We start from the raw sequence: 18,424 nt of genomic DNA, 5'->3' as shown, positions 1-18,424 counted from the left end.
CACCCCCCACCTTCTGAAACACACCCTGATTGAAACTGCCCCTCTAAAGTGGTACATATATATAGAGAGAGTGTCAGACTGACTTTATACAGAGGCTCTCTCCACCCCCCCCCCCCCACCCCTTGTGTGCTAATATTTTCACCATAACCCAAGGCTATCGCAAGCACAACGCGCCGAAAAATAGGTGTAGTTATTTCTGGCGCTAAATTGTGCATTGCTGTATTGCACTGGATGCTAACGAACCTAATTTCCATTTATACAAACAATTGGAGACCTCATTAAAAAGTTGGTCTTTAGAAGAAGTACAACTTAAATGGCAATCGGAACTTAAACAGTCATTATCAATTGCAGTGCTTAAGTCTGCTTTTGTCATGACACGAAAAATTACATGTAATATGCTACTACGTGAGACTCGATATAAAATCATATATAGAATGTATATATCTCAACATCAAGCTTACAGAGCAGGTTTTTCTAATTCAGATATATGTATCAAATGTGGAGTAGATTCAGCGCATTTGGGTCTTTCTTTATGGAGTTGTCCAATAATTCAAATTTTTTGGAAGAAAGTTTATCCTTTTGCAAATATGGTTGTGGGATTTAAAATTCCTTTTTCATCTTTAGTGGCTCTTTTTGGAATTTTTCCCAAATCTTTCAAAGGAAATAAGAGCTCGATTCTCTGGATTATAAAGGTTTTTTTGTTGACTTGTAAAGCTATATTGACAAATTGGATAACATCGGAAGATCCTTCTATAATATATTGGCATTCTTCTATAATAAATCTATTAACCATGGAAACTCTGACCAATACCGCTCTGCCAATCAGAACTAGAAGAGCAATAAATGCAATTTGGCTACCCTTTATACTAACATTACCACATGACTCAAAAAGTCTTTTTCTTAATTGCATAGACATCTAACAGATGATCTTTAATGTACTTGAATAAGGATTTGATAAGATCTTTAATGTATTTTTATTTAAGAACTCCATTGGTGCAGGGAGGGAGGAATGGAATGGAGGGATGGTTTTGGGAGGAGGGATGGGAGTTAGACTAGGAAGAGAAAAATGAACATAAAGAGTTTTACAAAAAATATGCTGTATGTATTCATATATATTCTTTATAATGTTCATTATTTTATGCTTTTTAAAAAATAAAAACATTTACCATAATTCCGCCCAAACTCCTCCCACTGGAATACTCAATGTGGAATTTGCCTACACATTTGTGTTACACTATTTATCATATGCGTTAGAGCCTTAACACTCGAGTTAAAGCCCTATCGCAAAATGATAAATGAGCTTGTAAGTAAGCGGTTTTCAGTAGAGCTGGCCAGTTTATAGTAGTTCAGTTAATAGGTTTATTAGCCCCATTAAATCTAACAAAGTTACATACCTGTAATAGATTAGCCTGCTGACCACAGAGACCAATGAGCCACATGTCATCTGAAGGTACTAATACAAAGCATTTCTTAGAGAGCTCAGAAAAAACCTAGGGGGCTTTTATCATACATGGAATTCTTGCCTAGCTGTCATTGTGCGGGTGCTCTTCATTCCTATATATATAGGGCTTCAATTCTCATGTTTATAGAATGTAAATTTAGGGGGTCAATATTTAGCTGCTGAGTGGCTCATCTAGTTAACTAGATAAACCTATCTGGTTAACTAGCAGGGTATATTCGCTATATTACGAATAATTAATTCTCTACACTACTGACGATTTACCCACTGTGCCGAATTATAAACTGAGAGTTATTGCCACGTTGCTTCCACTGTTTTAACCTTTTCTCCCCACCCTGTGTTAATCCAGTTATATGGTTATACCAAACTGTTTTTCTTCCTCCTGCGTTAATCCAGTTACATGGTCATCCCAAACTGTGTTCTCAATTGTAATGAGTTGTTTGAAATGTAAACCGGAGTGAAGGCAGCTAGCTAAACTTCGGTATATAAAAGCCTATAAATAAATAAATAAATAGATATTCAGCAGCTCAGATATACCTGGCTATCTTAAAGTTAGCCACATATGTTTATGTGGCTAACTTTAGGACAGACCAAAGAATATCAATTGAATACACCACAATTTCAGCGATCTGAACTATATATCTGGACAATCATGAGCTAAACCTCAATCGCTGATATAATCTAGTTTTATAGTGCTGATTCAATTTTGAGATGATTATAAAATTCTTATCTACACCTACATTGTGTGGAATACTGTATTCTTATTGATTTAAATTATGCTATGATTGAAAATTATATTAATGGAGTTAGAGGAAAGTTTCATATATCGTGTAGGTGTCCCTGCACCACTACTTTGTGGTATTATAATCATCAACTGTCCTCCTCCTCCAAAAGGTGTCTTTTTTATGTGAAGTTTTTTTTTATATATATGTATACATTACGTCTCAAAAACCTAAGACTCTTCCAAGGCTTAAAAGTCAGTAAATTTATGTGCAAACAGCACGTTGTAGAACTCTATAATCATTAGTATGAAATACGAAAGGAGTGAAAATCAGACTTCCCCAATTGATGTTGGTGTGTGATGTCCACCTTCTAATAATGGTCCCGACACGAACAGTCCATGTTTCAGACGGTGTAGATTAATGCGAATCAGCATTAATCTACACCCCTGAGGAAAGACAGGCGTCTGAAACATGGACTGTTCGTGTCGGGACCATTATTAGAAGGTGGACATCACACACCAACATCAATTGGGGAAGTCTGATTCACGTAATGCATACATATATATAAAAAAAACTTCACATAAAAAAAAGACACCTTTTGGAGGAGGAGGACAGTTGATGATTATAATACCACAAAGTAGTGGTGCAGGGACACCTACACGATATATGAAACTTTCCTCTAACTCCATTAATATAATTTTCAATCATAGCATAATTTAAATCAATAAGAATAGCAAATGTTGCTTACCTGATGTAACAGGTGTTCTCACAGGACAGCAGGATGTTAGTCCTCACAAATGGGTGACATCGAGGATGGAGCCCAACCACGGAAAACTTCTGTCAAAGTTTCAGGAACTTTGACTGGCCCCTACTGGGCATGCCCAGCACGGCACTAACCCTGCAGCCAGCAGGGGTCTCCCTTCAGTCTTGTTTCAAAGCTACAGGCAGTGCCGAAAATAAAATAAAAACTAACCCAACACCGCGGGGTGGCGGGCGGGTTTCGTGAGGACTAACATCCTGCTGTCCTGTGAGAACACCTGTTACATCAGGTAAGTAACATTTGCTTTCTCACAGGACAAGCAGGATGGTTGTCCTCACAAATGGGTGAGTACCGAGCTGAGGATGTCCGAACCTGCACCAAATGTACCCAACGGCGTGCAACAGGCACAACAACTGGGGTGAAATTTGGTAGAGGGCATCCGCACCCTACCGGGAGGTGGAAGGGTGTTGGTACATCATGCTGGAAAAAGGTTACACAAGACAGACTGGCCGAAGATGGAATCCTGTCTTCCAGCTTTGTCCAAGCAATAATGGGCTGCAAATGTATGAAGGGAACTCCAGGTGGCAGCCTTGCAGATGTCAGGAAGCGGCACCGATTGAAGGTGTGCTACTGAAGTCGCCATGGCCCTCACAGAGTGTGCTTTGACACGGTCTTGGAAAGGAATGCCAGCTTGCTGATAGCAAAATGAGATGCAGTCCGCCAACCAGGAAGAAAGAGCCTGCTTACCCACAGGTTGCCCTAACTTGTTAGGATGGAAAGAGACAAATAATTGAGTGCTCTTCCTGTGGGCAACTGTACGGTCTAGATAGAAAGCTAGAGCACGTTTACAGTCAAGGGTATGCAGAGTCTGTTCCCCGGAGTTGGAGTGGGGCCTGGGAAAAAAGATAGGTAGTATAATGGATTGATTAATATGAAACTCCGAAACTACCTTAGGTAAGAATTTAGGGTGAGTGCGGATTACTGCCCGGTCCTGCAGGAGTTTAGTGTAAGGCGGATAGGTAACTAGGGCCTGTAATTCACTAACCCTGCGAGCTGAAATGATAGCCAAAAGAAATAACACTTTCCATGTGAGATATTTTAGGTCACAGGAGTGAAGAGGTTCGAAAGGAGGTTTCATAAGGCGACCAAGAACCAGATTAAGGTCCCAAGAAGGGGCCGGAGGGCGTAAAGGTGGCTTCAAATGGAGCAAGCCTTTAAGAAAGCGTGTTACAAGGGGTTGTACTGAAATAGGGACACCCCCGATACATTTATGGAAGGCGGCTACCGCACTGACATGCATTCTAATGGAAGAGGTCTTTAGACCTGATTCTGATAGATGCCAGAGATAGTCCAAGAATTTAGAAATTGGACAGGAAAGGGGATCAAGGGACTGAGAAGTGCACCATGATGTATACCTTTTCCATTTGTAGGAATAAGATTTTCTTGTGGAAGGCTTTCGTGAAGCGATCAGGACACGAGAAACGGAATCCGAAAGGTTAAATGGCTGAAGGACTAACCTTTCAACATCCATGCCGTCAGGGACAAGGCTTGGAGGTTGGGATGGAGGAGGCATCCATCATTTTGAGTGATCAGATGCAGGTCCTTTCCCAGAGGAATGTGCCTGCGGATGGAGAGATCCTGAAGTATGGGAAACCACACTTGGAGTGGCCAGTGCGGTGCTATCAGGATCATAGCTCCCCTGTCCTGACGTAGCTTCACGAGAGTCTTCGACAGAAGAGGAAGTGGAGGGAATGCATAAAGCAGACCGGTTGTCCACTTGAGGGAGAATGCATCCCTCGGCCGAGAGTGCTGGCTCCGAATGAGAGAGCAATAATTGTCCACTTTGTGGTTCTGAGGGGACGCAAAGAGGTCTATATGGGGATAACCCCATTTGTGAAACAGAGAGGTCGCTACCAAGGGGTCGAGTGACCACTCGTGTGGTTGGAAGACGCGGCTCAGCTGGTCTGCCAATACATTGTCTGCTCCCGGTAAGTAGGTGGCCCTGAGGTACATGGAGTGGGAGAGGGCTTCTGCCCAAATCTGCGCAGCTTCCTGACACAGAAGGAAGGAGCCTGTGCCTCCCTGCTTGTTTATGTACCACATGGCCACCTGGTTGTCCGTCTGAATTAAGATTGTGTGGTTCGATAGGCAATCTTGAAAGGTCCTGAGAGCATATCGGATTGCTCTCAGTTCCAGGAAATTTATCTGGTGTTTGGCTTCCTCTGGTGACCAGAACCCTTGAGTTTGTAAATTGTTTACATGGGCTCCCCAACCAATGTTGGAAGCGTCGGTGGTGAGGATTATCTGAGGGTCTGGTGGAAGAAAAGGCAAGCCCTGTAGGAGGTTGGATTGATTTGTCCACCAGGCAAGGGACAGACGGAGTGCATTGGTGATGCGAACAATGGAGGACAGAGGCTGAACAGCTTGAGTCCATTGCAATCTCAGAGTCCATTGCATGACTCTCATGGCCAGGCGGGCCATGGGAGTTACATAAACTGAGGAGGCCATGTGTCCCAGCAGAATGAGGAATTGGCGAGCTGTTGCTGTGCGTTGAGACTGCAACTGGCAAGCTAGGGACACAAGAATTTGAACTCGTTGATGAGGAAGGAAGGCTTTGGCCTGTAAGGTGTCCAAAGTCTGCCCCAATGAAGGATAAGGTTTGAGATGGGACTAAATAGGATTTCTCGTAATTGACAAGAAACCCTAGAGAAAGTAGAGTTTGAATTGTCAGGGTCAGGGAGGACCGAGCGATTTGCTGGGTTGGGGCCCTGATTAGCCAATCGTCCAGGTAGGGGTAGACGTGGACACCTTCCTTCCTGAGGAACGCTGCAACCACCACGAGGCATTTGGTGAAGACCCGTGGTGCGGATGCCAGGCCGAAAGGTAGCACTCGGTATTGGTAGTGATTTCGGCCTACTAAAAAACGGAGGTATTTGCGATGAGATTGAGTTATCGCAATGTGAGTGTAGGCATCTTTTAGGTCTAGAGAGCAGAGCCAGTCCCCTCTTTGCAGTAGAGGGAGAAGCGAGCCCAAGGTTACCATCTTGAACTTCTCTCTGTAAAGGTACTTGTTGAGGGCCCGTAGGTCCAGGATTGGCCAAAGTCCTCCTGACTTTTTTGGGATCAGAAAGTACCTGGAGTAGAACCCTAGTCCTTGTTGTGAGGAGAAGGGATACTTCCTGCTCTAGAAGAACAGAGTGATCGGTGAGTCTCCACGCCTGCCGGGGTGGGGAGTGCGAAGAGAGAGACAGGAAGTTGAGGTGGTAACCCTGTGCAATTATCGCTATCACCCATTGATCTGTGGTGATATGGTGCCATTTTTGTAGAAAATGGCCTAACCGACCTCCTACTGGTATGGTTGGAAGAGGGATGTGGCATCTGCTCTCTAATTGAAAGTCAAAAACCCGATGCAGGGCCAGGTTGTGGAGCTGCTGCGGGCTTTTGTTTTCGAGACTGGCGAGGCTGAGCTCTATGGTAAGGCCTCGCAGGCTTAGACTTGGGCTAGTGGGGGATAATACTTCCGTGGACGGAAGAATGACTTTTTGGAGTCCTTCTTAAATGGTTGTTTAGAAGGCAAGTCAGAAGGAATAGATGAGAGCTGTTTAAGTGTCTCATGATGATCTTTTAGTTCAGCAACTATTTGCTGAATTTGCTCACCAAATAAATTATCCCCTAGACAGGGCAAATCAGAGAGCCTGTCCTGAACTTCCGGGCGAAGGTCAGAAGACTTAAGCCAAGCCCAGCGTCTGGCAGCAATGGCCGTAGCAGAAAGTCTAGTGGAAGTATCAAAGATATCATAAGCGGTTCTTATTTCATGCTTCCCAGCTTCAAACCCTTTATTTAGTAGGGACTGAAGCTGTGGCTGGAACTGCTCTGGCAAGGCATCTGAGTACTCCTGCATTTGTTTCAGGATGACCCTATTGTATTGGGTCATATATAATTGATAAGAAGCTATTCTGGAAATCAGCATAGCTCCTTGGTATACTTTCCTACCTATACTATCTAGGAATTTATTTTCCTTAGTAGGAGGTATAGAAGAATGTGGCTTTATTCGTTTAGCTTTCTTTTGAGCTGATTCTACCACAACAGAGTGATGGTCTAATTGTGGTTTCTGAAAGCCAGGTGCTGACTGTACGAGATAGGTAGAGTCAGCTTTTTTATTTACTGGAGCAACAGATCCAGGGGATTCCCAATTCTTTTTTAGAAGGTCCAGAAAAACCTGATGAATTGGAATAGAGGTGATGACTTTGGGGGCATCCAAGAATTGGAGCAACTCCATCATCTGGTGCCTGTCATCTTGTTCAGATTGAAGCTGAAAAGGGACCAACTCCGACATTTCCTTCACAAAATTTATGAAAGAGAGGTCCTCAGGAGGGGAACGCTTTCTACTCTCCACAGGAGAGGGTGGTGAAGGCAAATCATCGGTGTCAGTAGAGGTATCATCACCCCAGGTGTCATAAGGATCAGGATGCTGACCTATAGGACCATGAGGTGGCTGTGTACCTGAAGGCCCCGGTTGAGGCTCCGAGAAATTCGAAGGAATTACCAGGGGCATTGAGAATGTTCTCAATGGAATCGGTGCCGGCATCGGTACCGGTGTCGGCACCGAAGGAATCGGTGTCGGCATCGAAGGATTCGGCACCGACATCGAAATGTTCGGTGGAGCTGATGTGCGTATCGCCCCCGAGGAGAGTATCGGTGGCGAGGGACGACAAGGCACCGATGGAACTACCCCCGAAGGGGGAATCCGGAACGGTGTTTCTCCACCTGATGAGATCGGTGACCCTGGCATTATCGGTGGAAGGGCCCTTGTAAGCGCTTCCATCCGAGCAAGCAGCGGTGCCAGTGCTGCTGGAATCGGGTCAGTGGCCGGTTCCACTCTCGCTGCCGGGGTTGGAGCCGGAGGAGTCTGGAACCGGAGCATCGCCTTGTCGATGGCCTCCTGGACCAGCCGGTCCAGTTCTGCCCGGAGACCTGGGGTGACAAGACCCGGCTCTACGGGAGAAGGAGGCGGAGGCTGAGCCGGAGGGACCACCGTCACCGGTGGAATCGCGGCTCCCAAACCACGGAGGGGTGAGGGTTGCCTCGGTGTCTGCGAGACAGGAGTGGACGGTGCCACTTCTGGTCGAGACTTCTTCGAAGGCGGCTCGGACAGTACCGAGGTCGATGACTTCGATTCCTCGACGGTCTGAGACTTATGACGTCAATGTTTCTCTTTCCGATCCCCTCGATCTTCGGGGGAAGGGATAGGAGTCGATGGCCGTGAACACGTCGATGGCGGACGGTCACTGGGACGGTCGATGACGATGAGACTTCGACGGTGCCGGTTCCGATGACGTCGATGCAATCGATGGCGTCGGAGTGTGAGCATGGAAAAGGAGTCCCATCTTCTCCATTCTGGCCTTGCGACCTTTTGGTGTCATTAGGGCACATTTGGTGCAAGTTAAGACATCATGCTCACTCCCTAAACACAAAACACAGACTATGTGGGTCTGTGATGGACATTCCGTCCATCACAGACCCACATAGTCTGCGTACAGTCCGGGCACCGATGGAACCCCGACGCCATGGCCATGGGCCAAAAATTTAGCCGCGGGACGGTCGACTGCCAACAGGCCTCGAGGGTCAAACTAGACGGTAGTCGACAAAAACAACGGCAAAAAACTTACCGAAGTACCGCGGAGGAAAAATTGAAGAAGGGAGACCCCTGAGGGGCAATTTTTTCTTCAAGAAAGTAGTTGAAGAGAATCCTGTCAGGAATGTGGTAAGAGCTCCTTAACCGCGTGGCAACTGCTACGCGGAAAAAAGAAGACTGAAGGGAGACCCCTGCTGGCTGCAGGGTTAGTGCCGTGCTGGGCATGCCCAGTAGGGGCCAGTCAAAGTTCCTGAAACTTTGACAGAAGTTTTCCGTGGTTGGGCTCCATCCTCGATGTCACCCATTTGTGAGGACAACCATCCTGCTTGTCCTGTGAGAAACAGTATTCCACACAATGTAGGTGTAGATAAGAATTTTATAATCATCTCAAAATTGAATCAGCACTATAAAACTAGATTATATCAGCGATTGAGGTTTAGCTCATGATTGTCCAACTAACTTTAGGACAGGCCAGCAGCATGACCAGAGTTAGCCGCATAAGTTAAGCACTAACTTAGAATATAATATGTGGCTAACTCTGCTCCTCCCAGAAACACCTCCTGCCTGCCCCTGACTTACTCGGTTAAATTCTAGCCACATAACTTATTATACAGCTAGAATTTAGCCACATACAGCTTTCAATATCACCCATTAGCCATTTAGTTGGATAACTTTTCAGTTATGCATCTAAATCGCTTTTAAATATCAACCTCTTAGGTGTTTATTTTCCAGCTAATTAGGAATTGACAGTACAAAAAAACCTTCTGTGTTTATCAGTGCATTGCAGATATTACTGCTGGGTACTTTTCTAGTTGAGTTAAATATATACATTTGCGCAGCTGAGGAGCCATCAGCATGACAAAGGCACAGAAATAGAGTGGCGGATCTAATGCAGGCAAGAGGCGGCGTGAGAAAATTGGGGGATGCAATTTTTTTCTGGTATTTATCCAGCACACACCTACTTTTTTTTGCATCTGAAGTGTTTTTAGAATTAATCTGTTAAACCCTGAAGTCATGATCCCTATTCCTATTGACAAGCATGGCTGAATTAGCCATGACATGTGAGTGACATTCAACGACACCAAACGGATCCATCTCACCGAGCTCAGTAGAAGTTTACTGAGCATGCATGGTGATTCCCATGCACACATTGCCATGTGAGCTCCTCAATCTGATTTTGTCTGAGCTCACAGACACACATTATCCTCTCCTACATTTTATATAGATTTTTCTACCTGCCTTATTACATCTCTAACAAATTTTTCCCACCCCTTTGGCAGCTCCACAACAGCACTTTTAAGTGCTACTACCGTAAAGAAAGGGTTTTGAAGACAAATGATGTACAGGGAAAGACCTAAGAAAAAGGCTGCTATCAGAGACTTCAAGTCCTGCATCTGTGAATGTCGGATGTCCATCACAAATTCCCATACGGTTTGCTATAAATGTCTAGACCTCAACCACGATATGGCTAGTTGTTAAAACAATGGTTGTATGTCCTCTAGGGCCCAGCAATCTCATGCTTGGAAGATGTGGGAGCTCTGGATAGCACTTAAGGGTAAGCATTAACATGAATAGTTCTTTGTGCTGGAGCAGAATGTCTTCAGGCTCTTGCTATGCTGAATTGAGTTGAAGTTCCCCCATCCCTCCTCTGTGTTTATGGCTTCCCCCCAATATCCTTATGCTTGGGGGGTCAAGCAAGGAGCAGAAGTGCTTGGCACCGGAGGCAGTGCAGAAGGTGGTCCCTAAGTAGGGCCCATCTCTGATGAAGAGATGTGATGTGGGTACTCATCGGCCCTTAGCCTCAGTGAAATACTTTTTGACATGTCAACACAAGAAGTCATTATTCCTGTTCTCCTTTTGAGCTTTTCATAAGCACCCTTTATAATTATTAACAAGTACTGCATTGCAACATGATATTTGTGTTGCAATGTCGTAGTTGTTTGTAGACAGCCTGACACTATAAGCTAGATAGATGCTAAGCTACAACGTTTTAGAACATTTGAACTGTTAGGAGGTTACATTCCATCTAAGAACAGAGAGAAGATTAGTCTACATTCCAGTTAAGATTATAGAAGCATATCTAGATCTAGAACACGGACAAGGCCAACTGACATTCTAACTAACATTATATAAAATATTCTTAGAACAAAAACAAGATTGCTAATGCTAGAAAATTCCAAAAAAACATTTACATGCAAGACGAGAAATAAATTACCATATTGTTTATAATAGAAAGCCAATCATAGAAATTAGGGGATGGAAATATACAACTGAAATTATAATGCTGTGATATCAGTAAAATCACATTGCCTCTTCATAACACCTTATTATTTTTATAGCATTTTAATTAAAAAAAAAAAACCTTTTCTCTATAACTAGTGGCTTTAAGCATTCTTATTTTCAAAGAACCACAACAACTGTCAGTGCAAACAGTCTCTTCTGGCACAGAAAGATCCCATGATGCAAACTTGCTGTTCTATCCAGACCCCTGACTTTCCGGGACACCATCTGTGATGCTGATGCAAAGAATATAAGTCTATGGCAATTGCAGCAATGTGCCAAACCATTGCACTTCATTGTGGAAGACTACAACAGAAGTCCCAACCCAAAAGGCCTTAGAGCCTAACCTTTTCTTAGAGCCAAGTACTATAGCTCTTTTCCAGCAAGGTGAAGAGGAGCCTATTTTGGTTTTTGAAGAGGGTGTTTCTTTCCAACTCTGGCCCTGGCAGCACAGAAGTTAGTGGACAATCTCACTAAGTTGATCAAGAATTTCTTTGGCTCCTTGATCCCTGAAGACAGGAGCTTTGGAGCCTCTCCTGTCTAAAATGAGGGAGGTGTTCCTGCAGCCTGGAGGGCAACCTGGTTACACACCAGTATGAAACCCCACTGCGAGCATAGCCAGTCATAGGGATTAGCCCTCAACAATCGGGCAAGCCTTCTGCTACGACTGGGAAGTTCCACCCTGAGTCGGAGGATGGAGCATAACATACAAACATGACAGCAGAAAAAGACCATTAGGCCCATTCAGTCTGCCCATCTGTCTAATTAATTTAGCATCACTTCCTTAGAGATCCCCTGTATTTATCCCATGCTTTCTTGAATTCAGATACTGTTTTTGTCTCCATTACCTTCACTGAGAAGCTGTTCCATGCATCCATCACTCTCTTTATAAAGAAATATTTGCTAACATTATTCTTGAATCTACACCTTTCACTCATCTCACGACCCCTTGTTCTAGAGCCTCCTTTCCATTGAAAAAGGCTAATCATTCCTCTCCTTATGCAGCCAAGCATCTTTCTGGCTTTTAACATCGCTTTATCCACCTGCTTGGCAACCTTAACATAGTCAGATACAATTATCCCCAGATCCCACGCTTCCTTTGTGCTTAGAAGAATTTCACCTCCAATATTGTACTTTTCGCTTGGGGTTTGGCATCCTAAATGCATTACTTTGCATTTTTTAGCATTAAATCTTAGCTGCCAGATCTTAGACCATTCCTTGATCTTAGCTAGATCCCTCCCTCATGTTTTCCACTCCTTCCTGGCTGTCCACCCTGTTAGTATCATCAGCAAAAAGATAAACCTTTCTTGACAGCCCTTCTGTTATGTCATTCACAAAAATGTTGACAAGAACCGATCCATGGACTGATCCTAGAGGTACACCATTAGTGACAACCCCCTCCTCAGAGAAAACTCCATTTACCACTATCCTTTGTCGCCTCCCACTCAGCCAGTTTCTAACCCAGTCACTCTAGGATCCATACCAAGGGTGTGCTATTTATAATGGAACCCAGCATCTCAACATTCAAGAAAAGACTCAAGACTTGGCTGTTCACGCAGGCCTTTCCTAACTCCAACATTACTTAACTCCCTTCAATCAACATACTTCGCTAGTAATAGCATTAATAGCCACCCCTTATAATGTTATTATATATATATAATTATCTGATCTTCATTTTCCTTCTTACTCCAAGTTATTGTTTCCCTGTTACATGTAACTGCTTTTCTGCACTATTGTTCAAATTGTAAAGTTTATTTTAATTGCACCCCTGTTTCTTGTGAACCTGCATGATGGGACTATCGTCTTGAATGTTGGTATATAAAAAAACTTAAATAAATAAATAAATAAATATAAGTCTGTCGTGCAGAACCGTGTCAAAGGCCTTGCTGAAATCCAAGTACACTACACGTTTAGTGCTCTCCCTTGATCCAGCTCTCTGGTCATTCAATCAAAAAAATTGATCATATTCGTCTGACAAGATTTACCTCTATACAACCATGCTGCCTCGGATCTTGCAATTCATTGGATTCCAAAAATTGCACTATGTTCTGTTTTAGCACCAATTCCATTAGTTTACTCACCACAGAGGTCAGACTAACTGGCCTGTAGTTCCTAGCCTCCTCCTTACTTCCACTTTTATAAATAAATACCACATTCTTCCTTTTCCAGTCAACTTTCCTTTTGGGCATGTCCCCTCCAAGGCATCAGAGGTCTCCATCCCTGTCACTATCTTCATTATCAGGGTCATAAATAAGTGTTCTCCCATTATTAGGATCAGAAGAAGGTTCAACGAGAATTCCATCAGGCACCCATGCTGACTTGGTTGAGGGCCAGTGGTCTGCGGGAAGATGTGCATGATTTGATTTGCAGCTGTCCCATGTGCTGGAGACAACTTGTTTGGAGACTAGGACAAAGATATAGCCCAAATGAAAAAGCATCAGCTTATTATTCAATCTCTAAAGGCAGAAGGATGCGACCAGCCTCTGCCTCTCAGGCATCGATATTTCTCTTATAGAAGAGCATTCTTCCAGAGATGCCCCTTAAGGTCTTATCTATTTCATCAGACCACTCCAACATATAGCAGCAACAGCTTTCTACCAAAGAGAAAGATCTCAACCTAAGGCCCTGCAAAGCCACAAATGAAGCTTGGGGCCTAGTTTTTTATGAATCTCAAGCTCAATGCTCTGCCTTCTATGGTGGGGGAAGGAAGTTCCAATTCTTTTTATCAGAGTGGAAAAAGATCACCAAAGATCATTGAGTCCTGAAGATTGTGCAATGCGGCTAACTGCTAGGGGTGTGCAATCGTTTTCGCCATATTGGCGATCCGCAACGTATATTGCACTATTCGTAGTATTTGTGGGGAAGCGAAACGTATCGCGATTCCCCACGAATACACGAATCTTCGCCGAATTATATGGCCACCTAAATAAAAATTTAAACAAACCCCCCACCCTCCCGAACCCCCCAAGACTTACCAAAACTCCCTGGTGGTCCAGCGGGGAATCCGGGAACCATCCCCTGCACTCTCCCACGCTCGGTGCCGGTTTCATCATGGCGCCGATAGCCTTTGTCACAGGGGCTACTGGTGCCATTGGTCAGCCCCTGTCACATGGTCATCTGTGCCATCTTGTGCTCCTACCATGTGACAGGGGCTGACCAATGGCACCGGTAGCCCCTGTGACATTGTATGGGCAAAGGCTATCGGCGCCATTTTGTGTACTGGCATCGGACGGCTGGAGTGCAGGAGGTCGCTCCGGGACCCCCAGGGACTTTTGGCCAGCTTGGGGGGGGGGGCTCCTGACCCCCACAAGACTTGCCAAAAGTCCAGCGGGGGTCCAGGAGCGACCTCCTGCACGCCGTCCGTCCAATGCCAGTACTCAAAATGGCGCCAATCGCCTTTGCCCTCACTATGTCACAGGGGCCCAAGAAAACCAAGGGGTTGAGACCTATCTTGAATTTATGAACAAATTGTTGGCTCGGGAGATGTTCAAGATTAATTCCCTCCACACGATTCTACTGTTCTTTCAGCTAGAAAACTGGATGTGTGCCCTGAATCTCAAGAAATCATATGCTCATATTCCCATTCATCCATCTCACTGGAAATACCTCAGATTTGTAGTGGAAGGGACTCATTACCAGTACAAGGTCCTTCCCTTTTATCTGTCTGCAGCCCAAAGGGCATTCACCAAGTACCTGGCAGTGGTGGCAACGCACCTGTGTCAACTGGGAGTCAGGGCTTTCCCCTTTCTGGTCGACTGGCTGGTAACTGGTACATTCCATTCAACTCCTTCAGTCTCTGGGGATCCGGGTCAGCTTTGCTAAGCTGAGTCTCACTCTTGTTCAGAGGATTCAGTTCATAACAGCGTGGATCGATTTGGTTCGGGAACAAGCGGTTCTCCTAGATGAAAGCACTGTAGTGCTAAGGGGCATGATATAAGGCATTTCTCCAGTAGGACTGGACTCCAATAAGATCAGTCTTGGTCATCCTTGGTCACATTGCAGTGGAATGAATGTTAATCCCATGACATGTTTGAACACAAGAAGTCTACAACGGGGCCTTAGATGTCAGTAGGACCAGCTATGGTGACCATTATTCCATCAAAAAATACAAAGAGCAGCACTGCGAACCTGTATGCTCAAAAGAACCACTTGCAACAAAAGGTATCGCCAAATGTATATCTCCAAAGAAAACTCTTTACCATCAACTGTAGAATTTTTTATGTAAAATTATGTATGTGAAACGGGACCGCATCAGTAAGCCTTAGACGACGTGCTCGGTGCAACCAAGCCGTCCGGTCTTCTCGATCACTTGCGGCCCGTGACCAAATTGTTTAGTTTTGTTTCATAAAGTTCACCATCCGGTGTTATCCGAAAAACTTATTTATATAGCCCTTTGAATGACACTTAGGATATTGGTAAATATTCAATCTAAGCGACTCTTATAGATTTCATCGACTTTGAAATCTATAAGAGTCGCTTAGATTGCTTGCTGATGCAGGCCCGTTTCACATACATAATTTTACATAAAAAATTCTACAGTTGATGGTGAAGAGTTTTCTTTGGAGATATACTTTTGGCGATACCTTTTGTTGCGAGTGACCATTATTCCATCACATCTTGGCGATGATACGAATAAAACATGACCTATAGTGATGGCTGAATCAGTTAGTCCTGAATGTGGGACTCTTGCTGTGGACTCTTTCTACCAATGCCTACACCAGGGGGTGATGTGCCCCTATCGGTACTGCTTTAACTCAGGGGATTTGGCCCTGGTCAGTCATTTTCAGATCAACTTCCTACATTTATTTATTTATTTAAAGGCTTTTATATACCGGAGTTCATGCACTTGTGCATACCACTTCGGTTTACACAGAACAAGGAACAGAAAATTACATCAAACAGATTGAACAATTAAACAAATATACAATTACATCCAACAATTGGGTATAAATAACAAGGCTAACTTAGTAGGAACTTAGAGTTTGAGGTAAAGGAGAGAAATAGTACTAAGGGGTAACAGAACAATGTTAATAGCTAAATAATAAATATAAATAGTAAATACAAATTCTTATAATAAATACAGGTGTTTACAGATTTCAGTCTTCATGAAAAGTTTACGTCTACAGAATAGGGTTAAGTAAATAAGAACTGGCGGTTATTTCTATAGGAGTGAAGACTTCAAAAACTGAGGTTACATCTGGATTAAGAGGTATTGGTGTAGCATGCTCAAAAATTTAATGATTTGGAATTGTGAGACCAAGGATAAAAATTAGGAGTTGTTTGATATGATTATAAAAGCGAGAATGATTCAAGTTCTGGGATGTGGTTCTGAGCTAGACCTTTAAGTGTAGGCTTTTGTAAAGAGCCAGGTCTTGAGTTTCTTTTTGAATGTTCGAGTACACGTTTCGAGGCGAATGTCCGTGGGGAGGGCATTCCAATGAAGGGGGCTGGCAGTCGAGAATGCATGTTTCTTGAGTGAGGACTTGGCTGAAGGTACGTGTAAGGTGCCTAAGTATCTGTTTCTGATTGGTCTTGAAGACTCGTGTAGGCGAAGTGGAAGGCTTAGATCTAGCGACGTTTGTGAATGGATGTTCTTGTGTGTTATAGTTAGCACTTTGAAAATGATTCTGGATCTGATGGGGAGCCAGTGTAAGTGTTTTAGTATGGGTGTTATGTGTTCACTTCTGCTGGTGTTAGTAAGAATCCTTGCGGCGGAGTTCTGCAACATTTGTAGAGGTTTTGTGGTTATGGTTGGAAGGTCTATAAGCAGAGAGTTGCAGTAATCGATCTTGGAAAATAGTATTGTTTGGAGGACTGTTCTGAAGTCCTGAAAATGCAGGAGAGGTTTCAGCTTTTTCAGAATATGTAGTTTATAATAGCATTCTTTCGTTGTGTTCTTGACAAATTCTTTGAGGTTCAGCCTTTTGTCTAAGGTGACCCCCAGGTCTCTTACTTGAGTGGAATTGATCATTGGTGGTGAGGTTAGGTTGTTGGTAGGCTGAAGGTTCTCATCTGGAGTGATAAGCAAAAGTTCTGTTTTTGACGTATTAAGTACTAGGTTAAGGCTAGATAGGAGTGAGTTTATGGACTGTAGACAATTGTTCCAGAAGTTGATGGTGCTGGAGATGGAGTCAGTGATTGGCAGCAGAATCTGAACATCGTCTGCGTATATGAAGTGTGTGACCTTAAGACTTGAGAGTAGATGACATAGGGGGAGAAGATAGATGTTAAAGAGGGTGGGGGAGAGAGAGGATCCTTGGGGAACTCCGAAAGAGGATTTGACCGGGAGGGAATCCTTGTTGCTGATTCTGACCTTGAAAGTCCTATTGTGTAGGAAGGATCTGAACCATTCCAGGGCTGATCCTGAGATGCCTATGTCTGAGAGCCGGTCGATCAGGATAGAGTGTTTTACGGTATCAAACGCAGCTGATAGGTCGAGGAGAATCAGGAGGTATGGGGTCTTTTTCTCCAGACCTACAAGGACTCTGTCAGTTAGAGAGGTTAGGAGGGATTCCGTACTAAGGGATTTGCGGAATCCGAATTGGGCTGTTGTGAGTATTTTATGCTCTTCTAGGTATTCAGATAACTGTTTGTTGACTATCCTCTCCATAAGTTTGGCTACAAATGGAAGGTTAGCTATGGGGCGAAAATTAGCTGGGTCTGTAGGGTCCAAGTTGGGTTTTTTGAGGAGAGGTTTGAGGGTGGCTAGTTTCAGGATGTCTGGTACTAGTCCTTGGGTTAGCGAGCTATTAATTATCTCTGCTAAGGGCTTCGCTTTGATGTTCGGAATGGTGAGTAGGAGTTTAGAAGGGATGGAATCTGTCGGGTGAGTGGAGGGTTTCATCTTTTTGAGAGTCATTTCGATTTCAAGTGAGGAGATAGGTTCGAATGAATCTAGGTTTATGTTCTGGTTGCGTGAAGGAGTGATGATAGAAGGAGGTACTGTGTTACTGGTTGCCAGAGGGGCCATTAGCTTGAGAATTTTGTTTTCAAAAAATTGAGCAAGCTCTGTGCATCTTGATTGTGCTTGATCATCTGGGATAGTTGGTGAGGTGGGTTTTGTGAGCTCTGAGACATATGAGAACAGTGCTTTGGGATCAAAGGAAAAATTGTGAATTTTGTGGGCATAAAAATCTCTCTTTGTGCGAAGGATGTTGTTTCTGTAGTTGTGCATGAGGGTTTTGTACTCATTCAGTGTAGTGTTGGAAGGATTCCTCCGCCATGCGTGTTCTTTTTTTCTCAATTCTAATTTGATGGTTTTTAGTTCCTGCGTGAACCATGGTTTTTTGGTTTTGCAGGCTGGGTTGATCTCTTTGGTTTTTTGAGGGCAAAGTTTTTCTGCCACCTTGTTCGTAATGTTGTGCCATGACGAGGTGGCTGTTTCTGCGTCTGAAAGGTCAAGATTGGCGAGTTCCGAAGATAGGAGAAAGGTGAGGTCCTCTCTAGAGCATGAGTTCCTGTAGTGAATTGTGATTTTGGTGTTTGGAGATATGGGGTTGTCCTTGATACAGAGATTAGTTGTTATCATCAGGTGATCTGACCATGGGATAGGGGAGCATTGTGGTGGA

At 44.0% G+C, this 18,424-nt stretch overlaps 1 protein-coding gene across 4 annotated transcripts in view; it reads right to left on the bottom strand.

Moving 5' to 3' along the window:
* The window catches only part of CREB1 (cAMP responsive element binding protein 1), a 262,890-nt gene that overhangs the window by 45,051 nt on the left and 199,415 nt on the right, over nucleotides 1-18,424 (bottom strand). The window lies entirely within an intron of this gene.

This window comes from Rhinatrema bivittatum, chromosome 6 (assembly GCF_901001135.1).
Source record: "Rhinatrema bivittatum chromosome 6, aRhiBiv1.1, whole genome shotgun sequence".
Classification (NCBI taxonomy): Eukaryota; Metazoa; Chordata; class Amphibia; order Gymnophiona; family Rhinatrematidae; genus Rhinatrema; species Rhinatrema bivittatum.
The sequence above is the reverse complement of the archived record's forward strand: the minus strand, read 5'-3'. Positions and strand labels throughout refer to the sequence as shown.